The sequence below is a fragment of the Triturus cristatus genome, chromosome 4_1, assembly GCF_964204655.1.
Source record: "Triturus cristatus chromosome 4_1, aTriCri1.1, whole genome shotgun sequence".
In the NCBI taxonomy this organism is placed as follows: domain Eukaryota; kingdom Metazoa; phylum Chordata; class Amphibia; order Caudata; family Salamandridae; genus Triturus; species Triturus cristatus.
Genome location: NC_140585.1, coordinates 173,355,541 through 173,372,761, shown reverse-complemented (window position 1 = coordinate 173,372,761; position 17,221 = coordinate 173,355,541). Strand labels below are relative to the sequence as shown.

The following is a 17,221-nucleotide window of genomic DNA, read 5'->3' as shown; positions in this document are numbered from 1 at the left end:
ATCCTTCTCTTTAATATAATTCACCCTGCCTTTAGGGCTCAGTAGGTCTGCCTTAGGAGTGACCTGATATATAGTTGATTATCTTCTATGGATAGATGGATGGATAGATAGGTATATATACAAGGAAGGTGGGGGCTTTGCCATTGGTCTAAATGCCAAAGTTGGTTTTACAGTTTAATATTCTGAATATCAAGGGCTGAGAGTCTTCTTGATTATTCTCAAGCATGCCCAAGTCAGAGGTGAACTTGATTCAAATGCTTTTTAGTTTGCACCAGAATATGTTATTAGCTCACACTATGGCCTTTGCAATCAGATTAGTTTCTTATCTCAGTGATCGCAGTAGGCAATTGGATTGCTGGGAAAGTGCATACTTAAACTGGTTTCATCTTACTTGTCTTTCTTTCTTTTCCAGGGTAGAAGGGCACTGGTTGCTAGAACCGAAGACTCCAGCTTCGAGGTCCAAGGTAAGTGTTCTCATTCTCTAGGGCTTTTGCAGGGTCTTGGCTCTCAGGAACACAGCTTCTCTTGAAGGGAGACGAAGACCAATATTTATAGCTGTGGCCCAAAAATGGCCACAGGAGCACAGCTGTGGTGTGATCTCACGAGAATGCATGGAGTCTCGTGCATGTGAGGGAGTTGGGAGCTGGAGGGAGAAACCAGAATGTGGATGGCTGCAGGGATCTTTGTGGTCACACTAAGCCCACAATGAGTGCACCTTACATGGGCACATGCAGAAAGTGCAACAGTTCTCCCCCCTAAAGGATGACTAACTGACTGGGGTTTGTGTTAAAATAGGGCGTGAAAGTGACAAACTAGACAGAGTGCATGATCAAAGATCTCTGTGTCCCAGGAACTGTCAGATGGGCTATACCCGTTCCAGTGGACGAAGTAATGAAGGCGACCCCTGATCAGTTTAGAGTGAAGTATCTTGGCGATCTTGTATTCAGGGTGATTGTTGACAAGGATGCGAGTTGTCAGTGTGAGTGTCAGGATGAACAGGTTTGAGAAGGGAAACGTGGAATGCCGGGTGGATAGTATACGCAAGCGGTAGAAGCAATTTTGCAGTTACAGGAGTTATCATCAACACAATAGGGAATGGTCCAATAAATCTAGATTGCAGTTTTTGAGACTGTTCCAGTTGAAGGTTGCGAGTGGAAGCCAGTCCAGGTTGTGGGGGTTGACATCCTACTGGAGGTTTGGTCACAGGGCCTCGTGGCAGGCCAATCCCTGTGGCCAATCCCCTGCTGCGCACAGCCAAAGGCTGTGTGCGGCAGGGGTAGGCTTTACATACGGTAAGAAAATATACATTTGAATTAAAAACCTTAGGAATCCCACGCTGCTAAATATACCACGCAGTACCCTGACCACCATCGGTGCAGTCACCATCCTTGGAGGTCTGGCTTTGGTGTACCAAGAGGCATAATCCATCACCACCTGGATAAACTTATTCTCTGAGGCAGTTTTATGGTCCTGGAAGCCAACTATGTCAGTCCCGCCCTCTCAAAAAAAGTCCCTACCACACTAGGTGGAATTAAGGGAGACTTGGGTTGCCCTCTAGTCGTGCCATTGGCTTAACAGGTGGTGCTAGAGCAACAGCAATCCTTCACTTTTTCAGACACCTGGGACCAATGGAAGTGGTTAACCCATTTGTTCCCGGTTTTGGTCTGCCCCAAATGCCCAGTATGAGAAATGGGCATTATTACATGGTGTGATTGTATGACCTCACCATGCAAGAATGACGCAATTCGGTATCTGGTCCAGTCAGGTTCATTTGTAAAACCATAGCTCAGTAAGTAGGTGTGGCACCGAGCACTCGGGCTTTATCAAAGGAACATGTGTAAAGCATTAAGAAGTAACAAACCAGTGAATAAGAAGAAAATACAACTCATTAAAAATCCAACACCAGTTTATAAAAATAGCATGTATTTTTATTTTTCAATAGGCACCTCAATGAGAATTAAATTAAATTTTAAATGAAGAATACATCACTGCTTTTTACTCAGTGCAATAAATCACTGACTTAATGTGATCGCGGTTTAGGGATAGCCACAACAATCATGTTTAAAACTGTTGTGTTTAATAAAAACATTTAAACCATAAAACTGTTGTGTACTCTTTGGGGTGCCAACTGCAGTAGTGATACAAGCCCCTCGCCATAAATGCATACACTGGACCACCCAGAACCACCCAATTCTCTGCCTAGACATTGAGAACTATTAGGGCTGGCAATTGGTCCCCAGGGTGATGGGAAAATGGGGCAGGGACATTCCCCAATGAGAATGGGCCAGAGAGAGGTATTTGTATTTTGGGATTCTCTCCAGGTAATCCCAGGCTTCTCTCCCAAGTAATGTGGGTTGTATTGGTTCAGTTTAACTGTAACAATAGAACACAAGCATTAGTAATGGTCTCTTCGATTACACACCGTTCCGATAAGCTTCTGTCACATTCATCTGTAAATGTACACCTTTGAAATTTACCTGATTCAACAAAAACAATATTCAGAATATCAAGGGCTTAAATTACTTTTCTTTATTATTCTCAAGAGTGCCCAAGTCCAAGGACAACTTGATGTTTTTAGTTTGCACCAGAAAATAAGTGTTTAGCTCGCACTATGGCCTTTGCAATCCTATTACTCCCTTATCTCAGTAAGTGCAATGGACGATTGGATTGCTGGAAAGCCTTTGGTCTGTTATGATGCTTGAATTTTGTGAAGTGCTTCAGTAGTGTTATCTATAGGCGGCGCATTTTTAAACAGGTTAGATCTTACTGGTCTTTGTTTCCATTCCAAGGTAATACGGTGTCGGTTGACCAAAACTCCAGCTCTGAGGTCTCAGGTAAGTTTTCTTTGGGATTTGCAGGGTCTGGGCGAGGGCTCGCAGGAACACAACCGTTTCAAGGGAGGCGAAACGTCATGCATAGACCGTGGTATTTATAGCTGTGCCCCAAAGATGGCCGTTGGACCACATGCAGGACGAGATCTCGCAAGAATGAGCAGTGTCTCGTGCATATGCCAGAAACAACAGTCAGACACACATAGGAAGAGAGAATGAGTCTGTGCTTTGTGTGCAATATTTTTAAAAAGGCAGTTAGACAGCAGCAGCTGGACAAGGAACTATGCAGGAGATCTAGAAGAGGGTTCAAAAATCAGATAGGAGGGAGAAAGAAGGGCTTAGGTCCACTCAGCTTCCTTGTCTCAATATATCAAAAAATCAGTAGTAGAGTGGATCACTGGTCCTGGGAAGCCAGGGTATTGCATGGTTAGTACTTTGTACTGTTTAAGAAACCCTCATTCACGTTTGGTTAAGGATCGAGATTAGCGGTATATCTTGATTCTCCGCTGGATTTGGTATTAACGTGATCGCATAATCATTGGGTTAATCCAATGCTTCCTCCACCCGGAGGCTTTTACCACTGGTAATCACAGTAGTGATCGTGAATAAAAAAGGTGAAGTGATTGTGGTGAAGAAAAAAGTTATTTAAAACATCTCGTAAAGCCAGTAGATTTCTTTATTAGTACTGGATTCGGGATAGGTAAAAAAGTTTTCTAGTTGTGCACGTATCCGACTTATTATGGTCAAGTGCACTTTTTAAAAAAATTGTGTCCAAAAAAGGTCGACATGTTTCAGCCCTCGTCAGCCCCTAGGGGTCAAGTGGGCTTTCTTCAGGACCTGGTTCAAAACAGAGTGGCCTTAACTACAGGCACCCTTGTGGATGTGCAGGAAAATGATTTCCTTCTTGGTCCTAGGAGGCAGAGTCAGCACAGGTCACAGACCGACGCCAAAGAGAGCGTGAAGCGACCCCCCTAGAGTACCCGTTGTGGCCTGTAACAAAGGAGACCAGATTGAATGTGCAACCAAGAAGGAAATAATTTTCCTGCACATCCACAAGGGTGCCTGTAGTTAAGGCCACTCTGTTTTGCACCAGGTCCTGAAGAAAGCCCACTTGACCCCTAGGGGCTGACGAGGGCTGAAACATGTTGACCTTTTTTGGACACAATTTTTTTAAAAAGTGCACTTGACCATAATAAGTCGGATACGTGCACAACTAGAAAACTTTTTTACCTATCCCGAATCCAGTAGTAATAAAGAAATCTACTGGCTTTACGAGATGTTTTAAATAACTTTTTTCCTCACCACAATCACTTCACCTTTTTTATTCACGATCACTACTGTGATTACCAGTGGTAAAAGCCTCCGGGTGGAGGAAGCATTGGATTAACCCAATGATTATGCGATCACGTTAATACCAAATCCAGCGGAGAATCAAGATATACCGCTAATCTCGATCCTTAACGAAACGTGAATGAGGGTTTCTTAAACAGTACAAAGTACTAACCATGCAATACCCTGGTTTCCCAGGACCAGTGATCCACTCTACTACTGATTTTTTGATCTAGAAGAGGGTTCAGGATGGGATTGGGGGGGATACAAGAAGAAACCAGGACGTGGGGGGCTGCAGGGACCTTTATGATCAAACTAGGGTCACAATGAACAAATCCAGCATGGGCACGTGCAGTAAGTGCAACAAGTAGGGAGAAAGTACAGGACCAACCACACAAATGAGGTATCATTTTACTCGGGAGACTTAGGGGAACGCTGTGTGGTAGGACATTTGTGCTGGCATGGTGATCCCACACAGAAATGTGTGGAAAATGTGATTTTATTTCCAGCTAAATTTGAGGTTTTCAGAGGATCCTGGGTAGGAAAAGTTTGGGGGATCCACGCAAGCCATCCCTCCCTGGACTAAACCAGCTGTCTAGTTTTCAGAAATGTGTGGGTTTGGTAAGTTTCCCTAGATGGCTTCCAAGCACGGGGCCAAACCCCTACCGCCTCTCCCCCCCCCCCCCCCCCCATTCAAATCCAGGTCGTTTTGTGGTAGGTAATTTTGATGTCTCCACAGTACGTTTTGGGCCCTAACCTGTCGTGGGTACTTGGCCCACCCACATGAGTGAGGTACCATTTTTATCGGCAGACCTGGGGGAACACAGGGTGGTAGGAAATTTGTGGTTTTTTTGAGACCAGAAGATTATGACCGAGTAATGCAAGGAAAATGTGTGACTAGTATCACATTTTGAGATTTGCATGGCATTGTGCGTGAAAAAAAATGTTGGGATCCATGAGAGGCACACCACCCAGTACTCTGCATTTTTTCTAGTTTTCAAAAATATCTAAAGCTGGTAGATTTTCCCAGAGACAAACTACACCTTAGCACAGAAAGACAGACAAGACAAAATATGACTGCCTATGCAGCTGTTCCTCAAGTACACACACATACTGGTTGGATGTGGCACGAGGGTGAGTGAAGTTTCAGAGCATAACATTTTATTAACAAGAGATTTCACAAAAATGAAATGCACTGTTAATAATTAAAAGGTTGTGAACTGTAAAGCCACGGCAAGGCGCCAACCTCTTTACAGGCCATTCACACACCTTTCATACGTGACACACACAAGACCATTCACACCTCCAGCCGCGGGCCCAGCACATTACAACATTCACATCAAGAGACTTCTCCATTCAAGGGCCCATCACTTTCATATGCCCTCATGACTGATGCAGCAATCACACCAGCTGGTGGTTGACGTAGTGTGTGCCATGGCATTTGGCTAGCAGTGTGTGTAATGATCAGATGCAAGTCACTACTCACACACCGCCAGCCAAATTCCAGCCCAGGCACACTACCAGTCGAGCACCAGTCCATGCACACCTCCAGCCAAATGCCAGCCCACGCACACCGCCAGCCAAGCGCCAGCCCACGCACACCGCCAGCCCATGCACACCGCCAGCCAAGCGCCAGTCTATCCACACCGCCAGCCAAGCACTAGTCCACCCACACCTCCAGCCAATCATCAGTGCACGCACACTGCCAGCCAAGTGCCAGTCCATGCACAGCGCCAGCCAAGCGCCAGTCTGGACACACGTGGCCATAAAATATTTTTTTAACAAGAAAGAAAACACAAACACAACAGTGGTAACTAAATACATCATTCCAATACCAACCGTGAAACAAAAGTACAAATATAAAACAAAACAGACCAGGCAGTTCACTATTAGAATCATGGTTTCTCCCAAAAACTCTTTAGAGTGTGATACAATCTGAAACATGTGGTCACACACAGCCCAGGATTAGAAGGACAATCAGCACAGTGCATACGACTCTCCTTCCGCATACCTCTTCGCAAACAGACTCTACATCTCTTATAGGGATCGTTTTTTTGAGGTGTGGGAGGAATAAAATCAGAAAAGTGGCAATCTTTCAATCTAGCAACATCCTCCACCACTCCAACTCTAGGAACACTTGCCTGTTCCACAACAACAAGGCTGCCTATCATAGACTCCTGAAACTGAACAAAAGTCATCCTTGACGCTGGAGAACACCCCTTGAACACAATAAAAGCATTAAAAGTTTCAAAGTTGGAAGAGATGGATGGCTAACTTCTTATATCAAAAGTAACACTTACAAACAGAAGTGTAAGGTTCTAACCTCTGATATACTCTTATCGACACTACCCATGTGCTTATTGTAGTCTATAATGCACACAGGTATGTGCACTTCAGCAACTTGACCCCAAATAGCCACAGGTGAAGTACTTTCATCATGGATGGTAGCCAGCATGTAGACATCCCTCTTGTCCACAAATTTCACAGCTAGCAGTTCATAACTACACAAGGCACTGCACTGTCCCATGTGAAGCATTTTGCAAACAGGCTCATTTGGGTAATCTTTACGGTTAGAGTGGAGTGTCCACTCTGAACAATTCCTTAAACAATTGCACAACAATGTAGAAGTTATCTAGATGCAAAGGGTGACCTTTGTTAAAAAGTCCTCTAACAAGCTCCCACAAAATTTTCTCTGAAACTCCTAAATTGGACAAAAAACCAAGGGGGTCAATAGAGGAATCCCTACCAGTGTACACCCGGAAATTATAGACATATCCTGTCCTACTCTCAGACAACATATACATCTTAATTCCATAATGTGCCCTCTTGCTAGGAATGTGCTGCCTAAAAACCAAACGGCCCTTTAACAGGACCAAAAACTCATCAACAGTTATTTCTTTCCCTGGAGTATAGATCTCTGAAAACCGATATACAAAGTGATCAAGAACAGGCCGAATCTTAAAAAGGCAGTCACAGTCAGGGTGCTCTCTTGTCAACGCCGAAGCGTTCTCAACAAAACGCAGCACCCGAAGCAAAAGTTAATACCAATCACAACTCATAATTACAGGAAATATGGCCGTTGCCATCAGGTACTGGTAGACTAATATGAAGCCAGGGACGGCTTCCCATCAAAAAAGTTAAACCCCAAAACTTCTTCATCTCATCCAGATTTGTGGGATTCCACTGGGAAGCTCTAGAGCGGGGTCTAAGTCTGGCATTGTTGTCCCTCAAATACTGTTCAGCATACAAATTAGTCTGGTCTACGATCTCAGCCAAAAATACATCATCCATCGACAACTGAATAGGCAAAAAATATTCACAATTCACTCCACACCCTGCATCACTGCTAAAGGCAGCCAACACTGGCTGCACCATGTTTGGATCAACCCTGAGTCAAGTACTTCCAATGTTAAGCTTTGCATCCCCAGCCTTCAATTCAGATGCCTCTTGCTGCACCATAGACAAATCAGTGTCCTCCTGTAAAACAGGCACTTCATCTGCACTGAGAGAGCTTCATCCGCACTGAGAGTAGCTTAATCATCAGATGATTCTCAGTGGACAGAAAACTCACTGCCAGAGTCTTGCACTTCCTCCTCTGCCTCAGACGCACTGTCAGCCTCATAATCATGGTCGGAAGAAGATTAAAAAGCATACCAACCACCTGCTGAGCGGTAATTCTGCAGCTAGCCATAATCCTTACTTATAAAGGAAACTTGTCAACAACCACCAACGCTTTGTAAAATAAGTAATGTGGCTTTACCACAAAGACCTATATACTCAAACAATACCAATCACTTGCCAGAAACAGCTAGACTCACCACCGCCTACTCTGCACAGACACAGCAAGGACCAACAATATCCCACTAAAAAAAGGAAAGAAAAGAAAATTACACATAAGACAACGCAATACACATCGTGCACAAATCCAAAAAGAATTTAACGCTCAAAACATAAACTAAATATGCTGCTAATATGACACCACTTACAAAAAATTCATTCATGCATGACAAAAGTACTAAATTTGGAGTAAACACAACAAAAATGTTTTTCTTACCAAATACATGCAACTACGCAAACTGCAGTTCAACCACTGCAGAAACCGCACACGAGAATCCAACGTTTTGCACTAGAATAAAAAGGAGAAATAAAACATTACAATCACTTATGTAATTAATGCACCAGTTCACACACAATCCACCAGCCAAGCTGGGGGGCAGGTGGGCCTAGAAGCGTAAGGCCGATCAGGCCCCAGGGGGGCAGAAACTGTCAAAATAATCACACCCTAAAAGGCGAGCGATCCTTGCCCAAGGGGTCGCTCCCCCAATTGCAAAAATATATTTTGACAAAATCCCGTGTGACTAGTGGCTTCTGTTCCCCTTGGGGGCAGATGGGTCTAAAAATACAAGGCCAAAATAATTGCTTTCCTAAGGGGAGCGACCCTTGCCCAAGGAGCCGCTCCCCAATCTTAAAATATAAGAAAACCCTGGTGGCCTAGTGGGGCACACAAAATCCAAATTACATAAGCAGATCTGCCCCCCCAAGGGAGCAGAAACTGCCAAAATAATTGCTCCCCAAAGGGGAGCGACCTTTGCCCAAGGGGCTGCTCCCCAACAAAAAAAGAAAAGAAAACCCCTCTGGCGTAGTGGGGTATACACAATTCAATAAGCTGATGCCAATCTGCACCCCAGGGGGGCAGAAATCGCGAAAATAATTGTCCCCTAAAGGCGAGCGACCCTTGCCCAAGGGGCCGTTTCCATGAAAAAGTAAAAAAACAGATATCCCATCACTGGTGTCTAGTGGGCATTCATGCTGCACGATCGCGCTTCATGCCCGATCGTGCAGCAGGAATGCTCAGAGAGACATTGGAGGAAAGGATAACCCTTTCCTCCGATGCCTCTTAGTTTAAAGCCCCTCACCCTTCCTAGGGACAAACTTACTTTCTCCCTCCTGGACGCGCTGGAAGCAAATGGCTTCCAGCGCGTCTGGTTGCCTCTAATGATGTCGGTGCGCACTGATGTCATTTGATTACGTGGAGGGGGGGGGGGAGAAGCAGCGGAAGGGCTTCTGATGCCTTTCCTGGTGGTGGCACATAGATGAGCGGTCCACGGGGGGAGCGCCAGAACTCCCCCTGTGGGTGCGTGCTAGGATGGCTGGGAGCCGTCCGACGCACGCAATGCGTTAAAACCTGATCTGTCAGTCTGCCGCGTCAGACTGCGAGTAACACGTTACCTTGTCACACTTGTGGTGGCACAATCAGTGCTACAGTCAACAAAGTACACATAAATTACAGGCCCTGGGTACCCCTCTTACCAAGTAAATTAACATGCCAATTGAGGGTAAATCAATAAGACACATACCATTTAAGAGACAGAGCAATGGCAGTGAGGCCTATTTGGCAAGACTCTGTGCACCTTCAGAGTTGAAAAGCCAGTGATATCAGTCTAAATGTTTGGACTGATCATGCAAAAAGAGGTATTTCCTTACATCCAGCCTAGGGGATGTGTAAGAAAATGGGTTGTTGGTTGACAGGGATAAGGGCCTTGGTCAGGCAGCAACCCCAATCCTTGTTAGGCCAGGGGACACGTAAACCCCAAATTAACCTACGCTCAACCCCTTGGTAGCTTGGCTTAGAGTAGTCAGGCTTAACTTAGAAGTAATGTGTAAAGCATTTGTGCAACATCTCAAATAGTAAAACAGTGAAAACACTACGCAAAGAATTTCACACCGAAGTCTAGAAAAAGAGCAACATTTAATAAATAAAACAAGACCAAAATGACAAAAATCTAATCTGTAGATCTAGGGATATTTAATTTTAAATATTTAGGTCAAAATAGCGCCACAAAGCATCAACTGTGGACATCTGGTCGTGCCGGAGCGGGACAAAGTCACAAGTTCAGGCCAACCTCGGTGGAGCGTAGGACAGCGACAGGGACCAAGTTAAGCCAGCTGAACAAAGAACATTAAATCCTGGTTTGCAGAGCGTTGAGCGGATCTGCGCCAAAGATGTGCCATGCAGCTGAAGCAATGCGTCTGTCCCGAGATGTGGTAAGGCTGCAAAGCAAGGAGCTGTGTCGTCATCGAGAATCTCATCGATGGAGTTTGCGATGCAAAGTCCTGTGACGAGGGTGCAGCACCAACTCGGGGTGATGCATCAGTTCAGAAGAGCTGTGTGAATCAATGCTGGTCTTTGTTACGGGTCTAATCCACGCCACAGAGACAATACGTCGGTTCTGCAGTGTTTTGTGCCATGCATCAGAGGAGATTTGTTGGTGCCGCTGGTTCTACAGAGGCTGGCAGAGCTCCTTAAGCCCACTTCCAAGGATTCAGGACTGGGTGGCACCGCTTGGCAGAGTAGGCTAACAGATGGCAGCGTCCAGGAACGGATGCAATGCTGTTGGAAGATTGTTATGTCCCTGAGGCTTCAGATCAGGAGACCGGCCTACTAGCCACTGGAGTCACTCTGGTTTCAAGAGATGAAGGTCCAGTCCTTCTCACCTAGGCAAGATAGCAGCAGACAGCAAGCCAGCACAGCAGGCAGCAGTTCCTTTAGAGCAGCAGTCCAGCGTAGTGGCAGTCCTCCAAGCAGCACATCACTCCTTCTTCATGGTAGGGTATCAACAGGTCGAGAAGTATAGTGAAATGTTGGTGTCTGAGGTCCAGTATTTATACTCTGTTGTGTCTTTGAAGTAGGGAAGGAGTTTATAGAGGTTTCCCTTTGAAGTCCTCAGGCATCCTGCCTTCACTGTCCTGGCTCCAAACAAACTACAGGGGGTATGCAGGTGTAAGTAGGGCTGTGCCCAGTGCCTCCCTCCCATTGTGCCAGTAATAGCCGAGCAAGGCACATCTAAGCTTCCTATAGTGTGTGGCTGTCTAGGAGGAATAGCTTCCATGTTGGCTACACCCAGTCATGTGACCAGGGACGGACTACAGGCACTAACTGCCTATGGCAAGAAAATGCCAACTTTCTAAACGTGCATTTTAAGAATTTCAATTTTTAAATCTGACTGCACTATAAGTTGGGAGGAGGAAGGCAGGACCTTTGAGGGAAGACCATTCTAAGCTGACAGATCTAAAAGTCAAGGGCTGCATTTAAGAGGCAGGCCCTGCACTGTTTGGGGACCACCATTCTCCTGGTTGACACAGGTTTTGGGTCCCTAGCCTCAATGTATTGGATACCTTCCTCCCAGAGGATCCTATGGGTTTCATTGCTATCCTCCTGCTCCTGGATTTCACCCTGGTGCCGAAGACCTTTGAGGGTTAGGCATGTTCTCTGTGCTCGATAGAATTCCTACCTGCAGGGTCCTCCTGCCCCATACAACTCATAGTTATGGCAGGTATTTTAGGGTAGGTTCGTCCTTCTCTTTAGGCTCCAGATGCTCCCCTGGTGGTCCGATTCCTACTGGTTTAAGGCCGGACACCCATGCCTCTTTCCCTTCCAATTGGTTGTGAGAACCTGTGCCAATGTTCCAGACTCCAGGTTCCCTTGGCTTTCCCAATGGGCTGTCTGGGCTCTTGTGATCATATGCACCCGCTAAGGCAGACCTAACATTTCTGCATGAGTCCCCCTTTCCACCTCTGTTTCTAGGTAGTTTTCCAGCAGACACTCCATTGGAATGCACGGCTCACATCTACCTTCTTCAGGCTAGTAACCCATTCCTACTCAAAGGCGACCATTGCCATATGATGAAACTTCACTTCATTGTCAGCCTTAAAAACCTTATATAGAGTATCTGAGATACTCTGCTCTGGGGAAACAAGGTCTACCTCTATGGTCATGCTGGATCCTGTATCCACTTAGAGCGCTACCTTAGTCCTCTTGATGTTTGGCCTTTGCCTGTACTTCACCATGCTAAGAGGTAAAGCAGCCAGGGCTTTGACATCCCACCAACATAGACTGATGTGGCTGGACTCCAAACCCTGTTTTTCCAATGGCAAACTTCCACATCAATTCCTACATTAGCAATCCCTTGTGACTGAGCACTTGTGGAGGGCTTCTTGGAACAGACTGGGGGCCTGATTTAGATCTCGGCGGACGGGTTACTCTGTTACAGCTGTGATGGAGAACCCATCCGCTGAGATCTAAATCGGGCTCCGACTCTTCCTTCCAATGTCCTGATTGTGATAGTACAGGTATTCTCCAGCAATCATGCGGTCAGAAAGTTTCTTCCTCTTGTAGGCTCTACAGTTCGGTTTGGAAAAGGCGCAGGGTGCAACCTTTTGTAGATATTTGGGGCCCTTGAGAGAACTCCTCCTTTTTATCCTTTTTGTTCTCCCTACTTCCCTAAGGTGTGTTAAACACTGTTTCTTGAGATCACCCCACTGAGTGTTCCCACGTATCCATCCATGGATTTTGGCACATTCCCACATTTACCATTAGTGGTAGACCTTGGAATGTGCCTGAATGCTATTCCTTCCCAGGGGAGGTGTAAAAAGGAGAAATGTCTTTACTTCTCCTTGTTGTTTCCTCTTTCTAAGCGAGCTGCATTCTATGGTACACTTAGAAAGAGAAAAGTTCCTCTGAGGATTGTGTTTGTGCAGGAAGATCCCCCTTCCTGCACAAAAACAATCCTGCCTACAACACAGGCACCCTTGCACCATTGTGCAAGGGTGCCAGCATTGGCACAGGTAAGCACAGTGTGCACCAGCGCAAGGAAAGGCTGGGAATGCACCAGATCATGTGAAATATGACACATTTCTGCCCTTTCCCTTTCATGCAAGGTGGCTTGCTGCCGTGCATGAAATCATGACCAATCGGCCCCTAAGTCTTTGAATGAAGAATGTAGTTGGTAACGGTCAAAAGTTATGGATGAAAGTGTTTATAATTTGACTTTTCCTATGCCTGACCAGATACAATGGTATTTTGGACCTCGTCACTGGGCAAACATTACATGTCTAATGCCACAAATGTTCAACCCTTGGGTATTATGCATCCAACCTTGTGGGCAGGAAGGTGTGCTTATGGGTGACACTTTTAAAATCAGATTTTCCTATCTGTCTCTTAATTTTGACAGGTGTGCAACAGGATTCAAGCTGCTGATACCAGGCTACACAGGGTGGGCCTAAAGCCATGTTTACAATGGGTGATAGAATAGGCGTTGTAGCCCACAGGTGGCATTAAGCTTTACTTACCAGCGGTATATTTCTGCACCATGTATTATGGCCTTAGGCAAAAGTTAATGGAGCCAAAAAAGTTTAATAGAAAAAGTTGTAAAAATACATAGCTATCCTAGCTAAGGAGTGGGCCCAAGGGCGGACCCTGGGTTGGAGAGCCCACTGATAAAGATTGTATGTGTGTGTCAAGATTATTATAATGAACCCTCACTTTTCATCCTAAGTGGCATGTTACATCATTGGGTTGTCGCAGCCGCCTGACAGTGCATTAAAGGTGTGGTTCGGCTTTCTGTCTTTAAAGAAATTACTTTGGTCTGATGTGTGTATTTCACATGCTTATGAGCTGAGGGATCTTAATGTTATGATAAAAGTTCCTAGAACTAGTCCCTCAACATAAGTTTATTATGGCTTGCTTTGGGGATATTAAAAACAAAGAAGGCAGGATTGTTGTGACAGTAATTATTCCCTAATCCCTTAGCATAACATTTTTCATCTGGTTTTACGGCCCCACCCGGGGTCCACAGCTTTCTTCCGGTCGATGATCCTTACTTCCTAGCTAACTCTCATTCATAGACAGGCCTACACATGAATAATGTCTAAAGCATGTGATACTTCTTGTGAATGTATCACTTCCGGATCATTCCTGTCAAATAAGCACAGTATGAGAGACACAAATATAAAACATGGAAAATCACCACAGGGAGTTGTTACTCCCCTGTGAATTATGACATCCACTTATGGATAGTGAAATCTTGCAGTGTGGAGCAAGACGATGAAAAATAATAAGTGCATTGCAAATATGTATAGTGCTATTGGTAATTGTCAATGCAAAGCCCACTGCACAGACATTATCCAGCAGCTTAACTTTAATTCCCTGAAGTTTAATGGGGATAAGACTGAGCTTTGATGCTGTTCAGCTAAAAAAGCTCTGGTCGTACTCCCTGCCAATTTTTGTCTGGTGCCATCCGATGGGACAATTGTCCCCACCGATTCGGTCCAGAATCTGGAAGTTATATTTGATAATAAACTTATAAGCTTCTGCCTTTTTAGCACTGAATGATCTCCACTGTCTGACGCTAAAATGAAGAATTCTGTTTAAATCACTTTGTATTGTTTTCAAAGCTCTTCAGGGACGGGGTCCGGTTCCCATACAAAAGAGGCTAAGAAGATGCATCCCTAGTAGATCTCTACACTCTTCTTCAGCCAACCTGGTGTGCGTGATTAAGTTCAGGAAATCCAGTTAAAGTGGCCGGACTTTCACAGTTGCAAGGGCTAAGCTTTAGAATTAGCTCCCAGCTTTGCTGAGATTCTTAACCAATATGTTTAGGAAGGTCCTTAGGACCTGGCTTTTCCCTAAGTAATCTGAGTTTTGGTCCCGATACTGATTATCTGACCTACTAACTTCCATGTTCTGCGGCTGTTTCAAACTTCTAGCTTTCATGTCTCTCCGTTTCAGTGGCTGTTGCCGGATATCAGTCGGTGACAGAGCACTTTATAAATCCTATAAATAAATAAGAAAACTCACCCTGTGTTGTCATAGTCACTCGTGTGTCAGACATATAACTACTCTCTTACCCTATTACTAAGGGCTGATTGCCCCATGCAGGGAAAACAATGGGCTTCCCTGTAGTCGGACACTAAACATGTTGTAGAGAATAGGTAATGCTAAGGCATGGTAGGACTGAAATGGCATGCATACCAGTTAATATGGTGCTCACATCATCAGGGACACATCTGAGACATGGTGCCTGTGACGTCAGGCTTACAAGACATACTGACGTTGATGCTGTCAAAGACTAGGCGGTTCACTTCATGTACTATCTCAAAGCTTTTGAACTATAGCAGAAGTGTAGCATCTGACTTGCAGCATGATGTGCTACCACTAGCTTGTGGAACATAACAAATAAAATGGACAGTGTTTGTAATGTTTTATTGGTGTAGTGACAGTTTTGATCGCTACCATAATGTGAAAAAGAGTGGAGGAGCCAAAATTAGACTACACCCCTTAAACGTCATCAGTACACAATTTGCATTTATACTTTGCCATTATATCTACTGTGTGCCTTTATAATATTAATATGTGTCAATATAAACGTATTAATGAAATAATAACGAATAAAAAAACGGAATCTTTATAAACGTGTGCACTAATGTTTGGTTAATATGAAGACATAGTTTGTATTCATGTTGCATTTATACTTTAAGTCACAGTTGGATATATTCTGAAAATTATATTTGAAAGTGTAATCATGTATGCTTTTATTCATGTTTGCATTTATTATTTATACAAGTATAACCATGTATTTGAAGTGCACGTTTAATTGTTTAGCTAAACTTAGACTGACTAAAGAAAGGCTGTGTGATTTTGAAATATGCTATGCTATGCTTTGCTTTGTTAGAATGTTCTTTCCTTGGCAGGTGCTTTACAAGTTTTCATTAGCTAGAGAAAAGGAATATTGTTGTCTGTATTAGTTTCTTGATAGTAAGGTCTGAGAAGAGAAATGTTGTCAAGAAACGTGAAGAACTAATGTGCAGGTGAATACTTCTATTTATCGCGTATCTGGAACGGAGAGATGTTCAAGGTTGCAACAGCTGTTCAAGTTCTATGGGATGGGAAAGTCTGGTAATGTTGCAACTGCACAACATGAGGATGAGGACGATTGGTCTCTAGAGGTGTGGGAAGAGATCCGATTGTTGCCGAAGTTTCTGTCTGTTTTCATTAGCGCACACACTGCTACAAGTTAGAGCAGATTCCCTTAGACATTGAAGGGTACAGACCCACTTCCCTTTATTCTTACAAGTGTGAAGCTTCAGGCTAACACTTGTTCGATTCTGGTAGACTTCTACTGAAGCCTCCACTATGCTGACACCTAGCATTTCCAAATTTCCATGAAACCCACTCTAGAAACCATCCTTACTCTAGACTTACTAACCTTGATTGGATAATTGTAGAACTTATTTATGTTTAGGACAGAATATCAGAGTTTCTTTATGGGACACCTATTTCTGTTTCTTGTTTTCTGTATTTTCGTGATTATTTCATACCCTATCCTGAAACTGAATCTGCTGCGAGATTTGTTTATCAACTGTAATCCTATATCATATATATATCTTTTTGATATTCATATACATTGGTGTTATATTCTCCTTCTCTATACCTCTTTCCCCGCTCTCCTATTTGGTACATTCCTCCCTCCTTTCCCTCATTCTCTTTTGGTATCCCCCCAGTGGAGTTAGACTTAGAATGTTGACAGCTCTCAGCTGTGTGTGGAAATTGTACTGGAGAGTGGATGGTCAATAAAGAAGATCTCTTACCTTCGGCTCCGTATCTTCCTTTTAACACTGGTGACTATTTACTGCGCATTGGGCAGCGGATGACCATCTCCCCTTTCTGTACCTCTCCGGTTCATTCAGCAGCATAATCCACATCTGTAAAAATGTCATGAAGATAAGGACGGTTATTCGTAATTCTATCCAAGAGGCAGTGGTGGTGCAAGGAGCCTACGGACCTTTGTCAGCAGCACCGGGGAGAAGGTAAAATCTAAGTATTTTGGAGGACCTGTCTGTCCGCATTTGGCGTTGTTTTGTTTCTAGATCGCTCCTCCTCTGCACCTCGTCGTGGGAAGCAGATATTCCTAAAGGATCAGTGCTGCATCTATGTCGTGCTTATGTGTCTTTCCCATATCACTGGATTCCAACCTCTTTAGACCAGTTGCCAAGAGCCTTTTGTGTTTGGCGACAATTATAGCAGACTAGCTGCTTAGCAACGTTACCTCAGGTTTTCCAGTTTACTTTCAGCGCGTCAAAGACTCTTCCGTTTGTGCTCCGGTCCGTTCCTGTCGTCTCCTCAGGACTTTGTGCGGTCACGTAAGGGATCTTCGGACTCTCCCATTTTTGGCTTCCTGGCTTCTGGGGCTAGTGTCTTGTCTATCCTGCTAGGATTACCACAT

At 44.5% G+C, this 17,221-nt stretch overlaps 1 protein-coding gene across 4 annotated transcripts in view; it reads left to right on the top strand.

Moving 5' to 3' along the window:
• Positions 1–17,221, top strand: part of LOC146853831 (serine protease FAM111A-like) — a 117,989-nt gene that overhangs the window by 8,794 nt on the left and 91,974 nt on the right. For 2 of the 4 annotated variants that reach the window (XM_085651822.1, XM_085651823.1), the window contains exons 2-3: positions 413–464; positions 2,790–2,834. The gene's annotated coding sequence lies outside the window, so the exon portion shown is untranslated. Of the gene's footprint in view, positions 1–412; positions 465–2,789; positions 2,835–16,685; positions 16,806–17,221 lie in introns of those variants that run through there. The other 2 variants (XM_085651824.1, XM_085651825.1) reach the window with 2 other exon arrangements.